General features: G+C 44.5%; 2 non-coding genes across 2 annotated transcripts; one reads left to right on the plus strand and one right to left on the minus strand.

The window, feature by feature from the left end:
- Positions 1 to 17,094: 17,094 nt before the first annotated feature.
- Positions 17,095 to 17,167, minus strand: trnak-cuu (transfer RNA lysine (anticodon CUU)). The gene has a single exon. It is a non-coding gene; the product is annotated as a tRNA-Lys (tRNA).
- A 7,339-nt stretch (positions 17,168 to 24,506) lies between these two features.
- trnas-gcu (transfer RNA serine (anticodon GCU)) lies at positions 24,507 to 24,588 on the plus strand. The gene has a single exon. It is a non-coding gene; the product is annotated as a tRNA-Ser (tRNA).
- The last annotated feature ends 928 nt before the right edge of the window (positions 24,589 to 25,516 follow it).

Genomic DNA, 25,516 nt, shown 5'->3' on the forward strand with positions numbered 1-25,516 from the left:
CACTAAGTCCAGTATGGCCTGTTCCCTCGCGGGCTCCATCACAAGCTGTTCCAAAAAGCCCTCCTGTAAACATTCAATGAATTCCCTTTCCTTGGGTCCACTGGCAGCATTATTTACCCAGTCCACCTGCATATTGAAGTCCCCCATGATCACTGTGACCTTGCCTTTCTGACATGCACTTTCGATTTCGTGGTGCATTTTGTGCCCCCGGTCCTGACCACTGTTTGGAGGCCTGTACATAACTCCCATCATGTTTTTTTGCCTTTGTGGTTCCTCAACTCTACCCACACAGACTCCACATCATCTGACCCTATGTCGTTTAGTGCTATTGATTTAATTTCATTCCTAATTAACAAGGCAACCCCGCCCCCTCTGCCCACCTCTCTGTCTTTTCGATAGGTTGTGAATCCCTGGATGTTTAAATGCCAGTCCTGAGCCCCCTGCAACCATGTCTCTGTGATGCCTACCACATCATACCTGCCAGTCATAACCTGGGCCACAAGCTCATCTACCTTGTTCCGTACACTGCGCGCATTTAAATATAGCACCTTTAATTCTCTATTGACCGTCCCTTTTTGTTTTCTTAGTGTGGTGGACCTTGGTTTACCGAGCCTTTCCATACACTGTGTCATATTTTGTGGGATGGGGACTATCGTAACCTCTCCTGAGCTTTGTCTTTTCGTGCTTTTTTGTATTCCTAAGCAGCTACGCTTCCCACTGATTACTTCACCTCTTGTTTCCGTGAGTTTCCCTTGCCCCCCAATCTTTAGTTTAAAGTCCTATTGACCACCCTATTTACTCTTTTCGCCAGAACACTGGTCCCAGCTCGGTTCAGGTGGAGACCATCCCAACGGTATAGGTCCCCCCTGTCCCAAAACTGATGCCAGTGTCCCATGAAAAGGAACCCCTCTTTCCCACACCACTCTTTCAGCCACGTGTTAACTTCCCTTATTCTTGCCTCCCTATGCCAATTTGCACGTGGCTCGGGCAGTAATCCGGAGATTATGACCCTTGAGGACCTGTTTTTTAATTTGAATCCTAGCTCTTTATAATCTCTAAACAGGTCCTGTTTCCTAGACTTGCCTATGTTGTTGGTACCGACATGGGCCACAACAACTGGATCCTCCCCCTCCCTCTCCAGTATCCTTTCAAGCCGGTCAGAAATACCAGGCAACGTACCATGCGGGACTCTTTATCATGCTCACAAAGGATACTATCTATCCCCCTGATAATCGAATCCCCTACAACTACAACTTGCCTATTTACTCCCTCCCCTTGAATGGCCTGCTGAACCACGGTGCCTTGGTCAGCGGACTCATCCTTCCTGCAGCCCTGTTCGCCATCCACACAGGGAGCAAGTGCCTCACACCTGTTGGACAGGGTCAAGTGCTGAGACTCCTGGCATCCTGACTGCTGGTTCCCTTTAACTGCCTGACCTGCAGTCACACCCTGCTGTCCCTGGCCACTGGCAGGATTTAAACTAGTTACTTTGACAGGTGTGACTGCCTCCTGAAACACAGTGTCCAGATAAGTCTCCCCCTCCCGGATGTGCCTCAGTGTTTGAAGCTCAGACTCCAGCTCATCAACTCTGAGCCGGAGCTCTTCGAGCAGCCAAAAATTACTGCAGATGTGGTCGCTGCAGCTCGCAATGGGATCTGCCAGCTCCCACATCAAGCAGCTCAAGCACATCACCTGACCAGCCATCACTGATTAATTAATTAGTTTAATTTAAGTTTACGAGTTAAGCTGTGTTTTGTTTTAAATGTGGTGCCGATTTGCTATCAACCACAATATGAAGGCACTTTCTGGAAAGTTTACCTTTCAACCAGCAATAGTCTCATCCTGCCACAATAATTTACCATTAATCTGCTCCAAGTATACTTTCACGTCTCGCTGAAAGAATATAATCCCTATTTCCTGGGGAATAAAGCCAGGCAGGAGTAGAAACCTGTAACTGAATGATCAGAAAATGTCCATCGTGAAATGTGTGTTCCGATGATCGACGGATTCCTCTGTGAAGCCGGGAGCGTTTGTTTTTGCTGTCAAATGCTGGTTGATTCCAGTCTTTCAGCGGGGGCCTTTCACACTGTGTGGAAACCTCTTGGAAATAATATTGAAGTGTTTCACATCAGTCCATTCATAAAAGTCCCTGAATGTGATGGGAATTCATTTTATTGAAAAACACTGCATTTCCAACATTGAACACGGGGCTGGAGTCAAAGATCATAGAATTTACAGTGCAGAAGGAGGCCATTCTGCCCTTCGAGTCTGCACCGGCTCTTGGAAAGAGCATCCTACCCAACGTCAACACCCCCACCCTATCCCCATAACCCACGAACCCCACCCAACACTAAGGGCAATTTTGGACACTAAGAGCAATTTATCATGGCCAATCCACCTAACCTGCACATCTTTGGACTCTGGGCGGATATTTTCCATCAGTTCATGGATGCAAAACGAATTAAGACGTTTCGACGCATGCACTTGTCGGTTGAGGTGGCCGAGTTGTGAAGGCGATGTACTGCTAGTCCATTGCGCTCCGTAACGGCGTTCGAATCCCATCCTCGTCGATTTTTCATACGCTGTTTTCTCGGAAGTGGGACTCATTTTCCGATGATGGATCTGCAATCACTGACGTGCAAATCCATTCCAGGTTGTGAGGCCGGATTGCATCGAGCTGTGTTGGAAAAACGAGAATTCAAAGTTCAGTCTTGTTCTGATTGAGATGAATTGATCGGGGAGGGAGAGAGGAACCACTTTGATTTGACTTACTGTCACATGTACTGAAGTACAGTGAAAAGTATTTTTCTGCTACCAAGGCACATACACATTACATACAGAGTGGGCAAAAAAAGAATAATCGACACAGTGCATTGACAAATGGTACATCGACAAACAGTGATTGGTTACAGTGCGGAACAAGTGGACAAACAAAGTAAATCCATGAGCAAGAGCAGCATAGGGCGTCGTGAATAGTGTTCTTACAGGGAACAGATCAGTCCGAGGGAGAGTTGTTGAGGAGTCTAGTAGCTGTGGGGAAGAAGCTGTTCCTATGTCTGGATGTGCGGGTCTTCAGACTTCAGTGCCTTCTGCCTGATGAAATAGTCTGTAAAAAGTCAAAACCTGGGTGGGAGGGTTTCTGATAATGTTGTCTGCTGTCCTGCGGCAGCGGGAGTTGTCGGCATAATCACTGTGCGGGTGGCATGCTTGTGTGATGGGTTGGGCTGAGTTCACCACATTGCAGTTTCTTGCGAAGTTGGACCGAGCAGTTGCCATACCAAGCTGTGATGCAGCCCGATAGGATGCTCTCTGTGGCGCATCTGTACAAGTTTGTGAGAGTCGAAGCAGACATGACGAATTTCTTGTCCTTCCTTCGGAGGTAGAAACGATGTTGGGCTTTCTAGCTTGTTGCATCAACGTGAGTGGACCAGGACAGACTGTTGGTGATGGTGACCCCCAGAGATGTAAAGCTATCGACCATCTCCACTTCGCACCCATTGATGCAGACGGGTGTGTGTGTTGTGCAACGCTTCCTGGCGTCGATGATCAGTTCCTTGGTCTTTCCGATATTTAGAGACAGGCTGTTTTAGGTACTGTTATGGACGAGGCGTTTTCCGAACCCCAAAATGTACCAGAAAGTTCTACCGATCTCTCCCTTTAATGGATTTGTTGCTTTTGCTAGCACATGGCTTTTTCCCTAGGTGTGGGATTACAATTATGGACACGTGGGTTTTTAAACACAAAATATTGTTTATTCCATGAACTCAACTGAACATCTTAAATAAACATTGGATCTCTTACCACAGCTTACTTCAAAGATAACTCAGAAAATATTGCAACAGTAAATAATTCCTTAAACTGTTCCTTCAAACTTCCAAGAGACTTAACACCTTGAAACAGAATCACATCAGGTTAAAGGCTTTACAATCATCAGTTTAAATCACCCAAATGATCCAAAGATGGTCTTTTGTGTCAGAGATCCAGCTCCCTGCTAACACAGACACTCCCAAGCTCTTTTCAAACTTGCAGCTCCCTGGAAACACACAGACACACACAAGGTGCTTTTTAAACTGAAAGTAAAAACCTGAAAAATGGCTGACCTAAAGCCCAGCTCCACCCACTCTCTGGCATCACTGTTTTCTTAAAGGTACATTGCTCAAACATCCATGTCTTAAAGGTACTCTTACATGACACCTCCACCCAAGAAAAAAAAACTTCAATTTCAAGATGGTTTCATTTTTCACTTTTGCACCATTCACTAAGAAATATACACAGTAAATATACACTTTCGCTTAAAAAAAAACAACACATGCAAACAGGTATAATAATATAGTCCATTTTTTCTTTGTTCTTCTTCCTCCAACCGAAATCCTTCTCGATTGACAGTCTCTTTGAACAAAATCTCTGCACGAGATCTCTGCACGGGGGCAGCACGGTAGCCTTGTGGATAGCACAATTGCTTCACAGCTCCAGGGTCCCAGGTTCGATTCTGGCTTGAGTCACTGTCTGTGCGGAGTCTGCACATCCTCCCCGTGTCTGCGTGGGTTTTCTCCGGGTGCTCTGGTTTCCTCCCACAGTCCAAAGATGTGCGGGCTAGGTGGAATGGCCATGATAAATTGTCCTGAGTGTCCAAAATTGCCCGTGGGGTTACTGGGTTATGGGGATAGGGTGGCGGTGTTGACCTTGGGTAGGGTGCTCTTTCCAAGAACCGGTGCAGACTCGATGGGCTGAATGGCCTCCTTCTGCTCTGTAAATTCTATGATAATGATCCATCCATTCCTCTACTACTCTGCATTTCTCTTTAGAATCAGATACTTTAGTTCAATCTGACCACATAGTCCCTTGCAATTCTCCAATACAGGGACATTGGTGATCACAGCTTTCAGGCAGTCAAATGCCTGTTGAAAGTACGCTGTCCATTGAATATTTTTACGTTTCTTCAGCAATTCCATCAGTGGAGTAATCACGCCACAAAACGTTTGCACTAAAGTTCGATTAAATCCACTCATTCTAAGAAATCGCATTATTTCCCTTCCTCTTGAGGATATCAGAAACTCCTCAAGGAAAGTGACTCGCGCTCCTGCAAATTCACTTTCGGCTAGTTTCATTACCAACCCCGCCACCTGAAGTCGATCGAAGAACTCCATACGATGCTTTAAATGTTCTTTCCATATCTGGAAGTTGGAAATAAAAGCAGATTGTCCTACTTTCTCAATGCAATCATTCAAACGTGGGATAGGGTAAGAGTCAGTTCTTGTAACTGCATTCACCTTTCTATCGTCCACATACAACCGTTGGGTACCGTCTGGTTTAGGTACCATCACTATGGGTGAGCTCCATTGGCTGCTACCCACTTCAATTATGCCATTTTAAGCATACTCTCAATCTCTTTGTTATCCTGTGCCAATTTTAAAGGATTAAGTCTATATGAATGTTGTTTGATAGGAACAGCATTTCCTACATCTACATCATGTATAGCCATTTTAATACTACCCAATTTATCACTACAAACTTGCCCATGTGATTTCAATGACTCTCTCTGGTCAGTTCGTTTTTCCTCTTGAAGGTAACTTAACAATTCATACCAAATTTTAAGAACATCCTCATTATCCAATTTAATTTGAGGATGTCAAATTCACAGTCATCTGGATTTGGTTCGTCACTTTGAGTTAGAATCATTAAAACCTCCTTTTTCTCTCCTTCCCTTTCAAAGTACCTTTTAAGCATATTCACATGACACACTCGGTGAGTCTTCCTTCTATCTGGTGTTTTTACCACTTAATTCACCTCATTTAATTTCCTTTCAATCTGATACTGTCCACAAAACCTAGCTTTTAAAGGCTCCCCTGCCACTGGTAACAACTTTATCCCCACTGGCAAAACTACGAACTTTGGATTTCTTGTCCGCTACCCGTTTCATTCCATTTTGTGCAACTTTCAAATGTTGTCTAGCCAATTCACCTGCTCTATTTAATCGTTTCCTAAAATTTGACACGTAATCCAATAGTGTAACTTCCGATTTCGCACCCACCAATTTTTCCTTAATCAATTTAAGCGGTCCTCTTACCTCATGACCAAAAACTAGTTCAAAAGGACTAAATTTGGTAGACTCATTAGGTGCATCCCTAATTGCAAACAATACGAATGGGATTCATTTATCCCAATCCTCTGGATAACCTTGACAGTACGGCCTCAACATTGGCGTTAATGTCTGTTGCAACCTTTCTGACGCTCTCTGCGATTCTGGATGGGACGCAGTTGATTTAAATTGCTTTATTCCTAAGCTATCCATAACTTCTTTGAATAACTTTGAAGTAAAATTAGTTCTTTGATCGGATTGAATTTCTGGTGGTAGTCTATATCTAGTAAAGAATTGAAGTAACTCCTCCACAATCCTTTTAGCTGTAATATTACGTACTGGAATGGCCTCTGGAAACCTAGTAGACACATCCATTACAGTCAAAAGATATTGATTCCCACTTTTTGTTTTAGGAAGAGGTCCTACACAATGGATTAGGATCCTTGTAAAAGGTTCCTTAAATGCTGGAATGGGTATTAAGGGCGCTGGTTTTGTCACTGCTTGAGAGTTCCCTATCATTTGACATGTGCGACATGATTTACAAAATTTAACTACATCTTAATGTAGTCCAGGCCAATAAAAAAATTCTGTATTTTAGCTGGTGTTTTCCCTATTCCCAAATGACCTCCCACTGGCACCTCATGTGCAACTTGCAACACCTCCTTTCTATACCCTACCGGCAATACTACTTGATGATCTTCTGCCCACTTTTCATCTGCCTGCATATGTACAGGTCTCAATTTTCTCATCAGGACATCATTTTTACGGTAATAACACACTGGTATACTCTCAGATTCCTCTTCTGTATCTGCTTTCTGATATATCCGTTTTATTTCTACATCTTTCTGTTATAACTCCGCCAATTTTCCTGAACTAAAAATATCCGCCTCATCCTCCACCTGTTCCTGTTCTTTTTCAACCATCTGATCAAACATTGTTGCTGATAATTGCACTTCAACTTCATCTTTACTCTTTGATTTCTCCTCTTGCCTTAACCTGTAACTTTGCGACCTTGTTACTACAAAATCCGGACAAATCCCAGGATATTCGTCCTTCAACACTTCAGTTGACTGATTTTCCATTGTCTTATCAACCACAGTAGGCATCACTCCCACCTGCGATGCAGCTATATCATTACCCAAGATAAACTGTATTCCTGGACAAGATAGTTTATCTATTACTCCTACTACCTCTGCACCATTCTTCACTGGACTTTCCAACCTCACCTTATACAATGGAACGCGACTCCTTTCATCCTGAATTCCACATATCACCACCTTTTCTGGCAACATTCTTCCCAAACTACATAATTCCTCATCTCTTACCATTAAAGATTGACTAGCCACTGTATCTCTTAACATTGTGACTTCTTCACCTGCGCCTCCTAATACACATAAGTAAAGTTTACCCACACAAGTAAATTCTTTAAATACATCAGGCACCTTCTTAACAATTGCTTCTTGAACAGGCTGTACAATTGTTTGCACCTCCTTCGCGTCCCTTGGGATTTCCTTTACCACTCTTACAAACCCCACCATCTTATCCTGTTTTACCACATCACCCTTCTCGGTGCTTTTCTTCAACCACCAACACTGTGACTTTACATGGCCTAGTTTATTGCAGTGAAAACATTTGAAACTTTTCATTTCTTTTCCACCCTCCTGGATTTCTTTTTCAATCAGAGGTACACTCCCTTTATTGTCTCCCATCATATCACCTTTACCTTTACCACTTGAGTATTTCTCATGTCCCCAGTTTCTATCCCTCATCGGCTGAAACTGATGTCGGAAAACAATCTTTGAATTATGAACTAATTCATAATCATCTGCCATTTCTGCTACTAATCTCGCAGTTTTAACCCCCTGTTCTTCCACATGAGATACAGTTTTAGTGTGAGTCATCCTGAAGTCTGTATAAAAGTCAGACAGAAAGCGCACATTAGTAAGCATTGCGCAGGTCAAGGAGACACAGCCTGAGTGAGAGAGAGACCGAGTGAGAATTTGGTAATTTGGTGCAGTGAGGTAACCAGGAAAGGTAAGTGGTTCATCTAATTTTGCTGTTTTTCAGTTAAAAGTGCAGTGTAGATTAGTGTCTGATTGGCTGAAGCTGCCCCCACCCTAATTGCTGAGAGGCAGTTATCTGGCAGTCACCTGAGGCCTGTTAAGGGGCACATAGGTACACATTGTATTCTTCTCTTTGAAGTTTTAGTGTGAGTCATCCTAAAGTCTGTATAAAAGACAGACAGAAAGCGCACATTAGTAAGCATTGCGCAGGTCAAGGAGACACAGCCTGAGTGAGAGAGATACAGACCGAATGAGAATTTGGTAAGTACTGCTTAACAACTTCCTTACCTTGCAGGTCAGCTGTTAGTTTCGGGAAATCAGTTTCGGGAGCAGGCCTATTGGCTGACTAAATCAGGAAGGATACAAAGGGTGTGGCTGAAGTGCCTATAGAAACAGAGTGCTGGAGGCAAACAGAGTGTATCTGAGTTTGGGTAAGGCTGAGTTCGGGTAAGAGGTGAGTGAGGGCTGTGTTTTTTTGGAGTTTGGTGTTTGGGGTTGAGTTTCAAAAAAAAAATCCAATTAATTAAGTAAATTAATTAACTAGTTAAGGGAATTTGGTGCTCATCTTAAGGAGGTGCAGAGAAGCAGACCTGTGAGGGAGTCTCGGGAGCAATTACATCACAGCCAGCAGGTAAGTGATTGGCTTGTGACTGGTAAGTGATTTCTCTCTCTTTGACTTTCTCTTAGCTGTGTAGTGTAGTTCAAATTTAACTTCAGGTTTAAGTCATGGCAGGAGAGCTCAGACCCGTGTCATGCTCCTCTTGTGAGTTGTGGCAAGTCAGGGACCCTTCTGGTGTCCCTGACTCCTTCATCTGCAAGAAGTGTGTCCAACTGCAGCTCCTGTTAGACCGCTTGACGGCTCTGGAGCTGCGGATGGACTCACTTTGGAGCATCCGCGATGCTGAGGAAGTTGTGGATAGCACATTCAGTGAGTTGGTCACACCGCAGATTAAGATTACTGAGGCAGATAGGGAATGGGTGACCAACAGACAGAGGAAGAGTAGGAAGGCAGTGCAGGGATCCCCTGCGGTCATCTCACTCCAAAACAGATTTACCGTTTTGGAAACTGTTGGGGGAGATGGCTCACCAGGGGAAGGTGGCAGCAGCCAGGTTCATGGCACCGTGGCTGGCTCTGCTGCACAGAAGGGCGGGAAAAAGAGTGGCAGAGCTATAGAGATAGGGGATTCAATTGTAAGGGGAATAGACAGGCGTTTCTGCGGACGCAAACGAGAATCCAGGTTGGTATGTTGCCTCCCTGGTGCAAGGGTCAAGAATGTCTCGGAGCGGCTGCAGGGCATTCTGGAGGGGGAGGGTGAACAGCCAGCTGTCGTGGTGCATATAGGCACCAACGATATTGGTAAAAAACGGGATGAGGTCCTACAAGCTGAATTTAGGGAGTTAGGAGTTAAACTAAAAAGTACGAAGGCAGTGCAGGGATTGGCCGGGGCATTGAGTATAAGAATTGGCAAGTCATGTTGCAGCTGTATAGAACCTTAGTTAGGCCACACTTGGAGTATAGTGTTCAATTCTGGTCGCCACACTACCAGAAGGATGTGGAGGCTTTAGTGAGGGTGCAGAAGAGATTTACCAGAATGTTGCCTGGTATGGAGGGCATAAGCTATGAGGAGCGATTGAATAAACTCGGTTTGTTCTCACTGGAACGAAGGAGGTTGAGGGGCGACCTGATAGAGGTATACAAAATTATGAGGGGCATAGACAGAGTGGATAGTCAGAGGCTTTTCCCCAGGGTAGAGGGGTCAATTACTAGGGGGCATAGGTTTAAGGTGAGAGGGGCAAGGTTTAGAGTAGATGTACGAGGCAAGTTTTTTACGCAGAGGGTAGTGGGTGCCTGGAACTCACTACCGGAGGAGGTAGTGGAAGCAGGGATGATAGGGACATTTAAGGGGCATCTTGACAAATATATGAATAGGATGGGAATAGAAGGATACGGACCCAGGAAGTGTAGAAGATTGTAGTTTAGTCGGGCAGTATGGTCGGCACGGGCTTGGAGGGCCGAAGGGCCTGTTCCTGTGCTGTACATTTCTTTGTTTGTTCTTTAGGACCTCAAAGGTAGTAATCTCAGGATTGCTACCAGTGCCACGTGATAGCCAGAGTAGGAATGACAGGATAGCTAGGATGAATACGTGGCGTGAGAGATGGTGCAAGAGGGAGGGTTTCAAATTCCTGGGACATTGGGACCGGTTCTGGGGGAGGTGGGACCTGTACAAATCGGACGGTCTGCATCTGGGTGGGACCGGAACCAATGTTCTCGGGGGTGTGTTTGCTAGTGCAGTTGGGGAGGGTTTAAACTAATGTGGCAGGGGGATGGGAACCGATGTAGGAAGTCAGTGGGGACAGAAACAAAAGGCAGGAAGGGAGAGTGTGTAAAGCATGACCAGAGAAAGCAGGGCAGAGAGCAAGGAAAGTCTACATTAAACTGCATTTATTTCAATGCAAGGGGCCTGACGGGCAAAGCGAATGAACTCAGGGCATGGATGGGCACATGGGACTGGGATATTATAGCTATGACTGAAACATGGCTAAGGGAGGGGCAGGACTGGCAGCTCAATGTTCCGGGGTACAGATGCTATAGAAAGGATAGAACAGGAGGTAAGAGAGGAGGGGGAGTGGCGTTTTTGATTAGGGAGAACATCACGGCAGTACTTAGAGGGGATATGTCCGAGGGTTCGCCCACTGAGTCTATATGGGTGGAAATGAAAAATAAGAATGGAGAGATCACCTTGGGAGGACTGTACTACAGGCCCCCAAATAGTCAGCGGGAAATTGAGGAGCAAGTATGTAAGGCGATTACAGATAGCTGCAAGAATAATAGGGTGGTAGTAGTAGGGGACTTTAACTTTCCCAACATTGACTGGGACAGCCATAGCATTAGGGGCGTGGATGGAGGGAAATTTGTTGAGTGTATTCAGGAGGAATTTCTCATTCAGTATGTGGATGGACCGACTAGAGAGGGGGCAAAACTTGACCTCGTCTTGGGAAATAAGGAAGGGCAAGTGACAGAAGTGCTAGTGAGGGATCACTTTGGGACAAGTGACCATAACTCCATTAGTTTTAAGATAGCTATGGAGAATGATAGGTCTGGCCCAAGAGTTAAAATTCTTAATTGGGGCAAGGCCAATTTTGTTGGTATCAGACAGGAACTTGCAGAGGTAGATTGGGGCAGACTGTTGGCAGGCAAAGGGACGGCTGGTAAATGGGAGGCTTTTAAAAATGTGTTAACCAGGGTGCAGGGTACGCACATTCCCTTTACAGTGAAGGGCAAGGCTGGTAGAAGTAGGGAACCCTGGATGACTCGAGATATTGAGACTCTGGTCAAAAAGAAGAAGGAGGCATATGACGTACATAAGCAACTGGGATCAAGTGGATCGCTTGAAGAGTATAGAGATTGTCGAAATAGAGTTAAGAGGGAAATCAGGAGGGGAAAAAGGGGACATGAAATTGCTTTGGCAAATAATGCAAGGGAGAATCCAAAGAGATTCTACAGATACATAAAGGGGAAAAGAGTAACTCGGGACAGAGTCGGGCCTCTTAAGGATCAACAAGGACATCTATGTGCAGAGCCACAAGAGTTGGTGAGATCCTGAATGAATATTTCTCATCGGTATTCACGGTGGAGAAAGGCATGGATGTTAGGAAACTAAGGGAAATAAATAGTGATGTCTTGAGAAGTGTGCATATTACAGAGGAAGAGGTGCTGGAAGTCTTAAAGCGCATCAAGGTAGATAAATCCCCGGGACCTGATGAAATGTATCCCAGGATGTTGTGGGAGGCTAGGGAGGAAATTGCGGGTCCCCTAACAGAGATATTTGAATCATCGGCAGCCACAGGTGAGGTGCCTGAAGATTGGAGAGTGGCGAATGTTGTGCCCTTGTTTAAGAAGGGCAGCAGGGAAAAGCCTGGGAACTACAGACCGGTGAGCCTAACGTCTGTAGTAGGTAAGTTGCGAGAAGGTATTCTGAGAGACAGGATCTACAAGCATTTAGAGAGGCAAGGACTGATTCGGAGCAGTCAGCATGGCTTTGTGCGTGGAAAATCATGTCTCACAAATTTGATTGAGTTTTTTGAGGGGGTGACCAAGAAGGTAGATGAGGGCAGTGCAGTAGACGTTGTCTACATGGACTTTAGCAAAGCCTTTGACAAGGTACCGCATGGTAGGTTGTTGCAGAAGGTTAACGCTCACGGGATCCAGGGTGAGGTTGCCAATTGGATTCAAAATTGGCTGGACGACAGAAGGCAGAGAGTGGTTGTAGAAGGTTGTTTTTCAAACTGGAGGCCTGTGACCAGTGGTGTGCCTCAGGGATCGGTGCTGGGTCCACTGTTATTTGTGATTTATATTAATGATTTGGATGAGAACGTAGGAGGCATGGTTAGTAAGTTTGCAGATGACACCAAGATTGGTGGCACAGTGGATAGTGAAGAAGGTTATCTAGGATTGCAACGGGATCTTGATCAATTAGGCCAGTGGGCCGACGAATGGCCTTTTGGCAGATCGAATCAGGCCAGGACCTACTCAGTTAATGGTATGGCGTTGGGGAGAGTTATAGAACAAAGAGATCTAGGAGTACAGGTTCATAGCTCCTTGAAGGTGGAGTCGCAGGTGGACAGGGTGGTGAAGAAGGCATTCGGCATGCTTGGTTTCATTGGTCAGAACATTGAATACAGGAGTTGGGACGCCTTGTTGAAGTTGTACAAGACATTGGTACGGCCACACTTGGAATACTGTGTGCAGTTCTGGTCACCCTATTATAGAAAGGATATTATTAAACTAGAAAGAGTGCAGAAAAGATTTACTAGGATGTTGCCGGGACTTGATGGTTTGAGTTATAAGGAGGGGCTGGATAGACTGGGACTTTTTTCCCTGGAGCGTAGGAGGCTTAGGGGTGATCTTATAGAGGTATATAAAATAATGAGGGGCATAGATAAGGTAGATAGTCAACATCTTTTCCCAAAGGTAGGGGAGTCTAAAACTAGAGGGCATAGGTTTAAGGTGAGAGGGGAGAGATTCAGAAGGGCCCAGAGGGGCAATTTCTTCACTCAGAGGGTAGTGAATGTCTGGAATGGGCTGCCAGAGGTAGTAGTAGAGGCGGGTACAATTGTGTCTTTTAAAAAGCATTTGGATAGTTACATGGGTAAGATGGGTATAGAGGGTTATGGGCCAAGTGCGGGCAACTGGGGCTAGCTTAATGGTAAAAACTGGGCGGCATGGACTGGTTGGGCCGAAGGGCCTGTTTCCATGGTGTAAACTTCTATGATTCTATGAGTTCACACTACATCAGGAAATGAATTTTTAAACTCCTCCAAAAGTATAATTTTCTGAGAACTTCATACGTTTGGTCTATTTTCAAAGCCCTTATCCACCTATCAAAATTACTCTGTTTCAGCCTTTCAAACTCCATGTATGTTTGACCAAATTCTTTCCTTAAATGTCTAAACCTTAGTCTGTAAGCTTCAGGCACTCGCTCATATTCACTTCAGATGGATTTCTTCACCTGCTCATACGTTCCAGATTCCACCTCCGGTCGTGATGCAAACACTTCACTAGCTCTACCTACCAGCTTTGTTTGAATCTGTAACACCCACAAGTCCTGTGGCCATTTCATTTGTTTAGCTACCTTCTGAAATGAAATGAAAAAGGCTTCCACTTCCTTCTCGTCAAACCGTGGCAATGCTTGGACATATTTAAATAGATTCCCACCAAGCCTTCGACTATGACGCGCTTTCTCACTATCCTCATCACTATCATCCAACTGTACGTTTCCCTTTACGTCTGCCAATTTTAACTGATTGTCATGTTTCATGGCCATTTTCTGAAGTTCAAACTCGCTCTCTTTATCTTTTTCCCTAATCTGTGTTTCCCTTTCTTTTTCTTTTTTTCTCCTAGGACTATTCTTTCTTTTCTCCTTTCTGCTCTCTCCTTTTCTTTTTCCTCTCTCTCTCTTTCTCTTTCTTTTTCCTCTCTCTCCCTCTCGTATTCAAGCCGCTTTCATTCTTTCTCATGTTCCATTTGTTTAATTTGCAACTGAATTTTTGCCATTTCCAATGAGTCAAACTCTATCGCATGCAACTTTAAATGCTTAACCACCGCCATAATTACTTCATCTTTTCGCATTTTGTCAGGTAAGGTTAACTGCAATGTTCTTGCCAAATCTAACAGTCTGCTTTTCGTTTCTGCCCGTAAAGTACTACGTGTGACATTCTCCACCACCAAAAACTTCTGAGCCTCTGAAAGAGACATTGTTCACAACACTCTCCCCACGTAAACTAAAATACCACACCGGAAAAGCAACAATCCTTCACTGTCTTTAAGTTCACAAAAGCCAATACAATAGATAGACTTTTATCCCGGATGAGCCCCCAATTTTTATGGGTGAGGCGTTTTCAGAACCCCAAAATGTATCATGGAGTTCAACCAACCTCTCCCTTTAATGGATTTGTTGCTTTTCCTAGCACACGGCTTTTTCCCTAGGTGTATTGTTATTATACAATTATGGACACGTGGGCTTTTAAACACAAAACACTGTTTATTCCATGAACTCAACTTCACATCTTAAATAAACATAGGATCTCTTAACACCCCTTACTTCAAAGATAACTCAGAAAATATTGCAACAGTAAATAATTCCTTAAAATGTTCCTTCAAACTTCCAAGAGACTTAACACCTTTAAACAGAATCACATCAGGTTAAAGGTTTTATAATTATCAGTTTAAATCACCCAAATGATCCAGAGATGGTCTTTTATGCCAGAGATCCAGCTCCCTGCAAACGAAGACACTCCCAATCTCTTTTCAAACTTGCAGCTCTCTGGAAACACACAGACACACACAAGGTGCTTTTTAAACTGAAAGTAAAAATCTGCAAAATGGCTGACCTAAAGCCGAGCTCCACCCACTCTCTGACCTCACTGTTTTCTTAAATGTACATTGCTTAAACAGCTAGGTCTTAAAGGTACAATCACATGACAGTGCACTATGCAACCATGTGATTTATCTACGTCCTGTATCTGATTCGTCATTGTTTGCGATACGACCTACCGCAGTGGTATCATCCACAAACTTATAGATTGAGTTGGAGCTAAATCCTGCCACACAGGATATGCCTCCATATTCAGCGGGTCCGTCCATGATAAGACTGAAGAACGATCACTCGTCTATCCAATCAGTGAGGTTTGCCTCACTGTGAGACAAGATTAGCAGAAGGAAAACCAAATTAATTAGATTCAGATCACACGGTTATACTCGACCTGAAACATGAAAACCCCGCCATCTCACAATTCCCGTTCCAGCCTCCCCGAACCGGAGCCGGGATGTGGCGACTCGGGGCTTTTCACAGAACCTCGATTGAAGCCTACTTGTGACAATAAGAGATTATTAGTATTATTATTATTGCTCCTCGCCTGAAGTATGGTGATCCTCAGGTTAAATCACCACCAGTCAGATCTTACCCTCAAAGGGCCTATGGTCATCAGGGACTAGAGTGACTTAATTTACTTTAGAACTGGATCAATGTATGACATTTCCAGGATGTGACTTCACTCAAGACTGGCCAAATGACTGACAGCCGGGACATTAACGACCATTGAGGAGTTACCGCTACCTGAGGCTTGGTGGGATTGCTGGTTTTAAAGGTTCATCATGAAATCTAGAGATAAAAAGCCGGGAAAGTGGACATGAGGATTATCATGAGATCATTAAAATGTAAAAGGAGGCCATTCTGCCAATGGACTCTGCAACGATATTCTGAAAGAGTTTCTGTGTCCCCACCACATCCCTGTAACACCACCCAACTTTCTGAACACTAAGGGGCAATTTAGCATGGACAGTCCACCTAACCCGCACACATTTGGACTGTGCGAGGAAATCGCAGCATCCGGAGGAAACCCACACAGACACGGAGAGAAAGTGCAAACTCCACACAGTCCGTGGCTAAAGGCTGGAAATGAACCCGGATCGCGGGCGCTGTGAGGTAGCCACTGTGACAACGTGCCACCGTATGAGGTCATAACACGTCAAATATCAGATCAAGCATGATCTCATTGCAATACGGAGCATATTCGATGGGCTGAATGGCCTGCTTCTGCTCCTACGTCTTATACCCTGATATTGTGTAAATCTGTTCCTGTTCTTGGGCAAAACTCTTGTTAAACCAACACAGGCGCCGCATGTCGTCTGCATCTGATTATCTGGCGCAGAGAAGGTGATTGTGGAATACATGTCGTACCCATCAAACTCTGCTACTCACCTGACTGAGATTTGTTCTGTATCTGTAAATCACAGGTAGTATTCGCGAGTGGAGGGAACACTCTGCACCTCAGTCTCTGGAACAGTTTGTGAGAGCAGGATTTCTTCATTATGAGTCAATGTCTGGGACTGTATGTGAGGGTGGGTTTCAGTCTCTATCAGACATTGGTACTGAATGTCAGTGTGGAATCTTCCTGTATCTATCAATCACAATTACCGTTTGGGAAAAGTGAGATTAATACACAACAGCAGCACTGCTGTAACAGACAGAGAAAGAGACACAAAAAATCAGAAAGAGACGATCAGGACACACACAATGACACACAGAAAAGGTGCCGAGATGGAGAAACTGTTTTTTTCGGAAAATGTTGTTTTCTGCTGCACACAGAGGGGCCCTGTTTGTAAAATTATATCTTGCTGTGTAACTGAGCTCTCTGTAACCGTGACACTGCCGGTGACAGATCTGTACTGTGTTTGTGCCAAATCATTACTTGTTGTGTAATGTGGTCCCAGTTGTGGAAATAAGATGCATCGGAAGCGGAACCGTTACTGAGACGACATTTTAATTCCATATTTATTAAATTTTGTCACGAAATGTTCGTTTAGACCTCTGGATTCCCAGTCATAACCTTGCGTTCTTGTTACGAAGAAAGTTCATTCTGCATCAATATTTTCAGATAATAACACAGAAGCGCCCAACGTGGGGCTCGAACCCACGACCCTGGGATTAAGAGTCCAATGCTCTACCGACTGAGCTAGCCGGGCTGCTGGTGCACTATTTATTAAGCGTCTTCTTGAAGAGAGCTGATGCGGTGAAGTCCTTCTGCCATACTTCCCACTCCTGACACCATGTAGAAATGCTCGTCTCTCAATGGCTGGCGACCAATGACATGTAATAAAAAATAACTGACTTAATAATTGAGCAGCTCCTCCTGGCTTGTGCTCTGACCGCGATCCGGGGAACTGCCGGAATCCCGACACGTGACCATTTTAGTTGCGTCATCAGGTGACCGTTCGGCCTGCACAGGTCTCCCTCTGTGCTGTAATTTCTAAATTTCATCATTTAAATTTTCCTCCAGACTGTAAAGTGTGGTCCTGTTCCATTTGAATTTCTAATATATTTCCAATGTAACTGATGTTGTTCCACAAACTATTTAATCGGTGGAATTGTGCGTTTAGGGAGCTGAGGTTTTCGAGTCTCTCAAGGCCTCTCTCCAAATCCAATGGTCATTTTCCACGAAGATTCAACCCCTCCTCACATAAACACCGGGGCCCCGTTGATCGTTTGAATGCAATAACTTCCTGGAGTGATTCCAGGCTGGTTTTAGAATGTATTCCATCGACCAAATTACTAATGAATGACAGCTGAATGTATTTCTGTGTAAAAAGATCGTGGCAGAAATGGAACATATTTTATCTCTCTATCTGTTTCTTTGTTTATTTCTCTCTCCCTCACTCACTGTTTTTGTGCTTCTCCGGGGACTGATTGGATTCACAGTGAAACTCAGCCCCATCTCACCCCAACTCTTTTGGACGAATACGTCCTGGTGATGGACGGTCCTGAATCAGTGGAAGAATCGACAAACTATTCCATTCTTGGCTCTGTGAGAAGTTCCACCCCTGGTTGTGAGGTGGCTCTGAGATAAAGGGATCGAGAGAGAACGAGGTGACTGCAGTCTGGCTCTTACTCTGAAAACCAGCTTTGTACAGCGCCCTTGTAGAAAGTGGATGTGTCTGAGAACAGGAGGAAAGCAGATCATGGGCCTGTGATTGATTTTATTGAGCCGGACCTTGAAAAGTGAAGCAAACTTCTAACCAGTCGGTGCCTGTCTGAGAACTGGTAAGGAATTACGGCTGACATTGAGACAGTTCATCTTTAATTAGTTACAGCAAATCGATTCTTTCAGAGGTGTTGGTGTGTTGTTTTCAGAGTCACTGTCATAGTTTCTTAAAATATGATTTGTGCTTGTTTTTGTTTTGTTCAGTAATTTGGAAATCTATTTGGAGCGGGTGCAGTTGGTCAGTATCTGTGCCTCTTGCTTGGCAGCTCCCCAGGAAGCAGCAGCTCCATTCCTATCCAGATCTGTGGACACAATCAGGAGATCCAAACTATTGCGCACGGCTGCCATCTCCTGGCTGAAAGCAAGTTGTGCAACAAGGTAACGATGTATTCGTGACACGTTTCAATTGGAGCAAAATAACATTAACATGGTTAAATATTATCATTGTAGTAATCGCATTTAAATCCCCAGATATCTGATTTTTGACTGAGCGACCAGTTCATCCCGATTTATCGGAAAATGAAGGATTCCCATTCCAGCCATATTGGTTACAGGAATATCCAATCTCTGATTTAATACATTCTCTCGCTTCATTGTTTGTGTATTCGTTTTATATATGGAGGCAAAGTCTGAAGAACTCAGTAACAGGTTGATCAATGTACCCGGAGAGGTGAAACTGCCGCCCCGAACTTCCTTCTATAAAGGTGATTCCAGTCACTCCCCACTTTCCCATCAGAACTACGTCACAGAAGAAATCACACCAGCTTCACAGAACAATCATTCAGCACGAAAGTAAATTATCTGAACTATGCTGACCAGAATCAGTGTGCTCAAACATGTGTTCTTGTTGAAAGAAAAAATGAGGAAGTGAATAGCTGTGTGGCTACCGCAGGGCAGTAATGTTGTAGCTCCTGGTTTAAGGAGCAGAGTGCCGCAGCGGAAGCGTGCTTGGCCATTAGCCCGAGGTCGAGGAATCGAGGCTATTCTCTGCTATTTACATCCCTGACACGAAAAGTAAACATAACGCACGTTCCTGTTTGCTTTGCAGCAAATACCTATCAGAAAATTTCTTGCAGTCTCATCCCGACATTAAACCCAGGAATGAAGCAGACAGCATGACACATTACAACATTGTAAAGCTCACACAGAGGGAACCACAGAGAAAATGCTTTAAAGTCTCAGCAGGTCTGACCAGATCTGTAGGGAGAGAAAGAGCTAACGTTTCGAGTCCAGATGACACTTTGTCAAAGCTGGACCGGACACGTTATCCAGTAGTACCCCACAAAGGGGCAATATAGATATATAACGATATCCAGTAATAACTCACAGGGGGCATATAAGGAAATAAAGCTTTATCGAGCAACAAATCACAATAGAAACCAAGTTCCCATCTTCCCCTCTCGGACGGATGTGAACAATCGAACCTGCCGGACTATTTACAAGAGAAGACGAATTTTACCCGGAGTCCTGGGATCAATATTAATTCCTCAACCAAAGTCACTGAAGCAGATTATCGAGTCATTAACTGCGCTTTTGCCTGTGTGGTCTCGCTGTGCGTATCTGAGCAGGAATCTCATGTCCTGAGACCAACGCTTTTCCATTGAAAGGAAGGTATTGGACAATCGTGAGGTTGAAAATCTCCTTGGAGAAATTTAACCTCGTGGGGGAAAGGTCAATATCAGGAGTGGGATTCGTATCCACGCTTCCATAAGAGACTGCGACCTGAACTTCAGCGCCTTTGACCGCTCGGTCACCCTGATGCGTTGTCGCCGAAACTAAGATCCGTGCACAAATCGACTCAAATTCTATGTTCATCATCATTTCATTTCAAACAAGATATGCTTATCCTACTTTTGAACACCAGCCATAATCCTGTATCTGAGTGCCATCCTTGTCCAAGCCGCTGGGGGTTAAGGAGCTTCTCATTGCTGCACTGATCAGTTTGCTCCAATCAACCAGGACCGAATTCCCGCTCTACCTGTTCCTCACTCGAAGATATTGAGAGCCTAAGTCCTGAGCGACGTGAAGTATCCAATTGGAGAGTTGCATTCCGGCGAATGGAATCTCTCTCCACAGCTGCTTCCGGTGCTGTTTTCACCGACAAGTAGCCGAAGAATGCCTCCTGTGTCCAAACAGGAGAACGTTCGTCCAGGAGAGGCGCCAGAAGAGTGTTCTGGGAGAAGTCAACTTAGTCACCTCGACTATACTGTGGGTAGCTGAAGAACAGGTGTCAAAGAGCGGATCAGATTGTAAGCTAAACGTTGATACTGATAAAGAAAAAGGTAGATGTGCTGCTGACAAACAGCGACTTGTTTCCGTTTGGTGTGAGTGAGAATATTAATAGCAGAGAATGGTTTCGATCCATCGACTTCTGTGTTAGGGGTCCAGCATACGTCCGCTGCGCCACTTTGCTCGTAGTTGATTTTCTCTGGGGTCGGACTTGAAGCAAAGCTTGAAGAAATCAGTAAGAGCGTGATCAATCTTCCCAGAGAGGTGAAACTGCCGTCCCGAACTTCATTCTATGAAGGTGATTCCAGTCATTCCCCACTTTCTCATCAGAACAACGTCACATAATAAATCACATCCCCTTCACAGAACAACCATTCAGCACGAAAGTAAATTATCTGAAATTTGCTGACCAGAATCAGTGAGCTCAAACGTTTGTTCTAGTTGAAACAAAAAAATGAGGAAGTGAATAGCTGTGTGGCTGCCGCAGGGCAGTAAAATCGTAGCTCCTGGTTTAAGGAGCAGAGTGTCGCAGCGGAAGCGTGCTGGGCCATTAGCCCGACGTCAGGGAATCCTGGCTATTCTCTGCTATTTACATTCTCCCTGACACGAAAAGAAAACATAACTCACGTTCCTGTTTGTTTTGCAGCAAATACCTTTCAGAATCCTTCTTGCAGTCTCGTCCCAGGAATGAAGGAGACAGCATGACACAGTACAACGTTGCAAAGCTCACACAGAGGGAAGCACAGATAAAATGCTTTAAAGTCTCTGCTCAATTGATCCTCAAGATAAACACTTCCAAATTCCACCAATTCCATTGGGAAATGCATGAATATCGATTGTTTAAATTTTACATACTTCTAACACCTCTCCGTCCACCCGGTCACATTCTATCACCGACAGTTCATGTGAATCTCCCCCGCTCTGTTGCGGTTCTGTGTCGTGGCCAGTAGATGTCAACACACTCTGGTAGAGCGTAGTTCACAGATTAGAGTGAGACACAACTGATAAAAATTGTTTTATTATATTAAAGTTGGGACGGCGGGATTTCGAAGAAGATAATATGTGGTGATGATCTATTCTTATATTTTGGTTGTGTTGAAGCCGTCAACATGTTGTATGTGGGAGTGAGGTGCATTCTCTCTGCACTTCTCTGGTCCCGTTTGTAAATGGGGGATTCCTGTTACTCTCAGGTAATGTGTGAGAGTGTAAGAGACATTCTGAACCTGTCAGTCTTCGTCACTATATGTGCCTGTGGATACGTTGTCAGTGGAACCGCACCGTGACACCAGTTCTTCAGCGACCCACAGTACAGTTGAGGTTACCGGGATGACGTCTCCCATAATTCTCTTCAGCCACCTCTCCAGGATGAACCTCCTCCTGTTTGTAGACTGGAGGGGTTCTTTGGCTACTTGCCTGTAATAAGATCGCATATAAAAATTCCATTGAAGTAAATGAGTTGTATCATGTGGTTAAGGAGACGCACAATAACCCATTGTACTCTGCACACGTGGGTTCAAATCCCATCCTCGTCTGTCATGTGTCTGTTGTGTCTCTGGTCCACTTCATGAGCATGAAGTACAAATGCTGTGATTTTTTGCTTTGGTTCACGGGCTTGGCGGGTGGTGAATTCGGCGAACACTGTCTGTGTTGAAAGCACATTATAAAAAGGTGAGAAAGTTACTTATTTCACTCCCTGACTTAATTGCGCATACATTCTGAGTTGGAAACTGTTTCTTCATCTCAGTTTGAAACTCACAAAGTCGCGCAAAAGGTAAGTTCATAAAATAAAGAAGCAGACTTCAGCCATTAGACCCATCGAGTCTGCCCAGCCATTCTATCGTGGCTGATATCTTCCCCATCTGCGACCTACAATGTTACAGATGAAGAGGTCGATTGCGATATCAGCAGGAACACCTTCTCCCTAGAACGCATGATCTCGGAGCGGGAGTAGGCAATTTAGCCTCCTGAGCCTAACACCTTCCATGTGATGTTGGCTGATCCCATCCTGGCCTCAACTCCACCGTCTTCCCGTTCTCCGTATCCCTTCAACTCCTTACCAATAAAACTCTCTCTACAACCTCCTTAAATTTACTCACTCTCCCTGCATCCAACGCAATCTGGGGTACCGAATTCCACAGAATCATAAACCCTTTGGAATAAGTATTTTTCCCTCAAATCTTTTTTCACATTGCAATCTCTTATTCTAAGATCATGACCTCCTCTTTTAGAATGCCCCACAAGAGGAAGCAACAGCTCCACGTCAACTTTTTCCATACCTTTTGGCATCTGATACACCTCAATTAGATAATGACGCATACATTCTGAGTGTGAAACTGTTGGCCAGTCTTCCTCAGTTTGAAACTCACGATGTTGCACGATAACATCCGATTCAATGGCCGGGAATCGAACAGGGACAACTGCTTGGAAGAAAACTTTGCTCACCACTCTCCCACCGTCGCTGCATTTCCAATTTTGAACACCAGGTGGAATAGAAGGAGGCAGATACATTCAATCAGTTCATGGATGCAAAACGAATTAAGGTATATTGCCGTGCGTACTTGTGGGACGAAGTGGCCGAGTGGTTAAGGCGATGGACTACAATCCATTGTGCCCTACACACGTGTGTTCGAGTTCCATGCTCGTTGATTTTAAATCCACTTTTCTCGGAAGTAGGCCTCCTTTTTCCAAGATGGATATGCAATCACTGATGTGACAATCTATTCCAAGTTATCAGGCCAGATTGCATCGAGTTGGGTTAGAGGACGGTGGAACGGAGGCAGACGTGTTTGGGGCTTAACCGCTCTTTGACACCAGTTCTTCTTCGGCTACCCACAGTACAGTCGAGGATACCGGGTTGACTTCTCCCATAATTACCTTCTGCCACCTCTCCTGGATGGACATCCTCCTGTTTGTGTACTGGAGGGTTGCTTCGGTCACTTGTCTGTGAGAAGGTCAGATATTAAAGTTCCATGAAGTAAAGGAGTTGTACCACGTGGTTAAGAGGATGCACAAGAAACCTTTGTGCTCTGCGCACTTGAGTTCGAATCCAATCCTCGTCTGTAACGTATCTGTTGTGTCTCTGTTTGATCCACTTCATGAGGGTGACGGAAAAATGCTGTGATTTTTAGTGTTTGGGGCTTGGGGTTGTGAATAATCGAACACTTTCCATATTGAAACCACTTTAGAAAATGACGAGAAAGTTACTTAATTCACTCCCCCCTCCCATAATTGCGCACACATTCTGAGTTGGAAACTATTTCTTTCCCTCAGTTTGAAAGTTATGAAGCCGCGCAAACGATAGATTCATCAGATAGATGAGCAGTATTACGCCATTCGACCCATCGAGTCTGCCCGCCATTCGATCATGACTGAAATGTTCATCATCTGCTACCTGAAATGTTACGGAACAAGAGATCGATTGAGATATCAGCCAGAACACCTCCTCCCGAGAACACATAACATTGGAGCTGGGATATGGAATTTAGCCTCTTGGGCGTAAAACCTTCCATGTGATCTTGCCTGATCAAACATAATGGCCTCAACACCACCGTCCTGCCCGTTCTCCAGAACCCTTCAACTCATTACCAATAAAAGTCTCTCTAAGTCCTCCTTAACTTTCTCACTGTCCCTGCATCCACCACACTCTGAGGAAGTGAATTCCACAGAATTACAAGCCTTTGGGAGAAGTCGTTTTTCTTTTTTAAATTTGCAGCCTCATATTCTAAGATGATGACCTCTCGTTTTAGACTACCGCACAACAGGTAACATCAACTCCACGTCTACAATATCTACACCTTTTCGCATCTTAAACACCTCACTTAGATAATCCGCATAAATTCTGAATGAGAAACAGTTGACCAGTCTTCCTCAGTTTGAAACTCAGGATGTCGCGCAAAAACATCCGATTCAACTATTACTGCGATGGCCAGGAATCGAACCGGAGTCAATGGTTTCAAAAGCAGCGATGCTCACCACTATACAACCACCACTGCATTGCCCCCGTCGAATACCTGGTTGAATAGAAAGAGGCAAATAATTGCCATCAGTTCATGGATGCAAAACGAATTAAGACGTATTGACGCGCCAAGTTGTGCGACGAGGTGGCCGAGTGGTTAAGGCGATGGACTGCTAATCCATTGTGCTCTGCACACGTGGGTTCGAATCCCATCCTCGTCGATTTTTCGCCCATTGTTTCTCGGAAGTGGAATTCATTTTTACACGATGGATCTGCAATCACTGATGTGACAAACTATTCCAAGTTGTCAGGCCACTTGCATCGAGTTGCGTTAGAGGAGGGACGAACGGAGGCACGAACGGCGGCAGACGTGTTTGGGGCTTAACTCCACATTGCCACAATTCTTCTTCGGCTACCAACTGTGCAGTCGAGGTTACCGGGTTCACTTCTTCCATTATTACCTTCTGCCACCTCTCGTGGATGAACGTCCTCCTGATTGTACATTGGTGGGGTGCTTCGGCTACTTGTCTGTGACAAGATCAGGTATTAAAGTTCCATGAACTAAAGGGGTTGTACCACGTGGTTAAGGTGAGGCACAATAATCCATTGTACTCTGCACACGTTGATTCAAATCCCATTCTTGTCTGTAACGTGTCTGTTGTGTCTCTGTTTTGTCCACTTCATGAGGATATAGAAAAAAGGCTGTGATTTTTAGCTTTTGTTTCAGGGCTTGGCGGGCGGTGAATAGTCGAACACTGTCCATGGTGAAGCCAAATAATAAAAAGCTGAGAAAGTTACTTTTCACTCCCTGCCCTAATTGCGCATAAATTCTGAGTTGGAAAATGTTCCTTCCCCTCAGTTTGAAACTCACGAAGTCGCGCAAAAGATAAGTTCATAAAATATAGGAGCAGAATTAAGCCATTAGACCCATCGAGTCTGCCCCGCCATTCTATCGCGGTTGATTGTGCCAGTTAGAAACTTCTAATATTCTAACAATTATTTGGGAACTAGAATCGTCTAATATTCCATTCCCTGTGTAGGTTAGAAACTTCTAATATTCAAACCTCCACCTGCTTAACTAGAAACTTCTAATATTCTAGCATCGCTTTACCCAGAAACTTCTAATATTCTAGCCCTCCACGTTGCGCG

The sequence above is a fragment of the Scyliorhinus torazame genome, chromosome 24 (assembly GCF_047496885.1).
Source record: "Scyliorhinus torazame isolate Kashiwa2021f chromosome 24, sScyTor2.1, whole genome shotgun sequence".
NCBI classification, from domain to species: domain Eukaryota; kingdom Metazoa; phylum Chordata; class Chondrichthyes; order Carcharhiniformes; family Scyliorhinidae; genus Scyliorhinus; species Scyliorhinus torazame.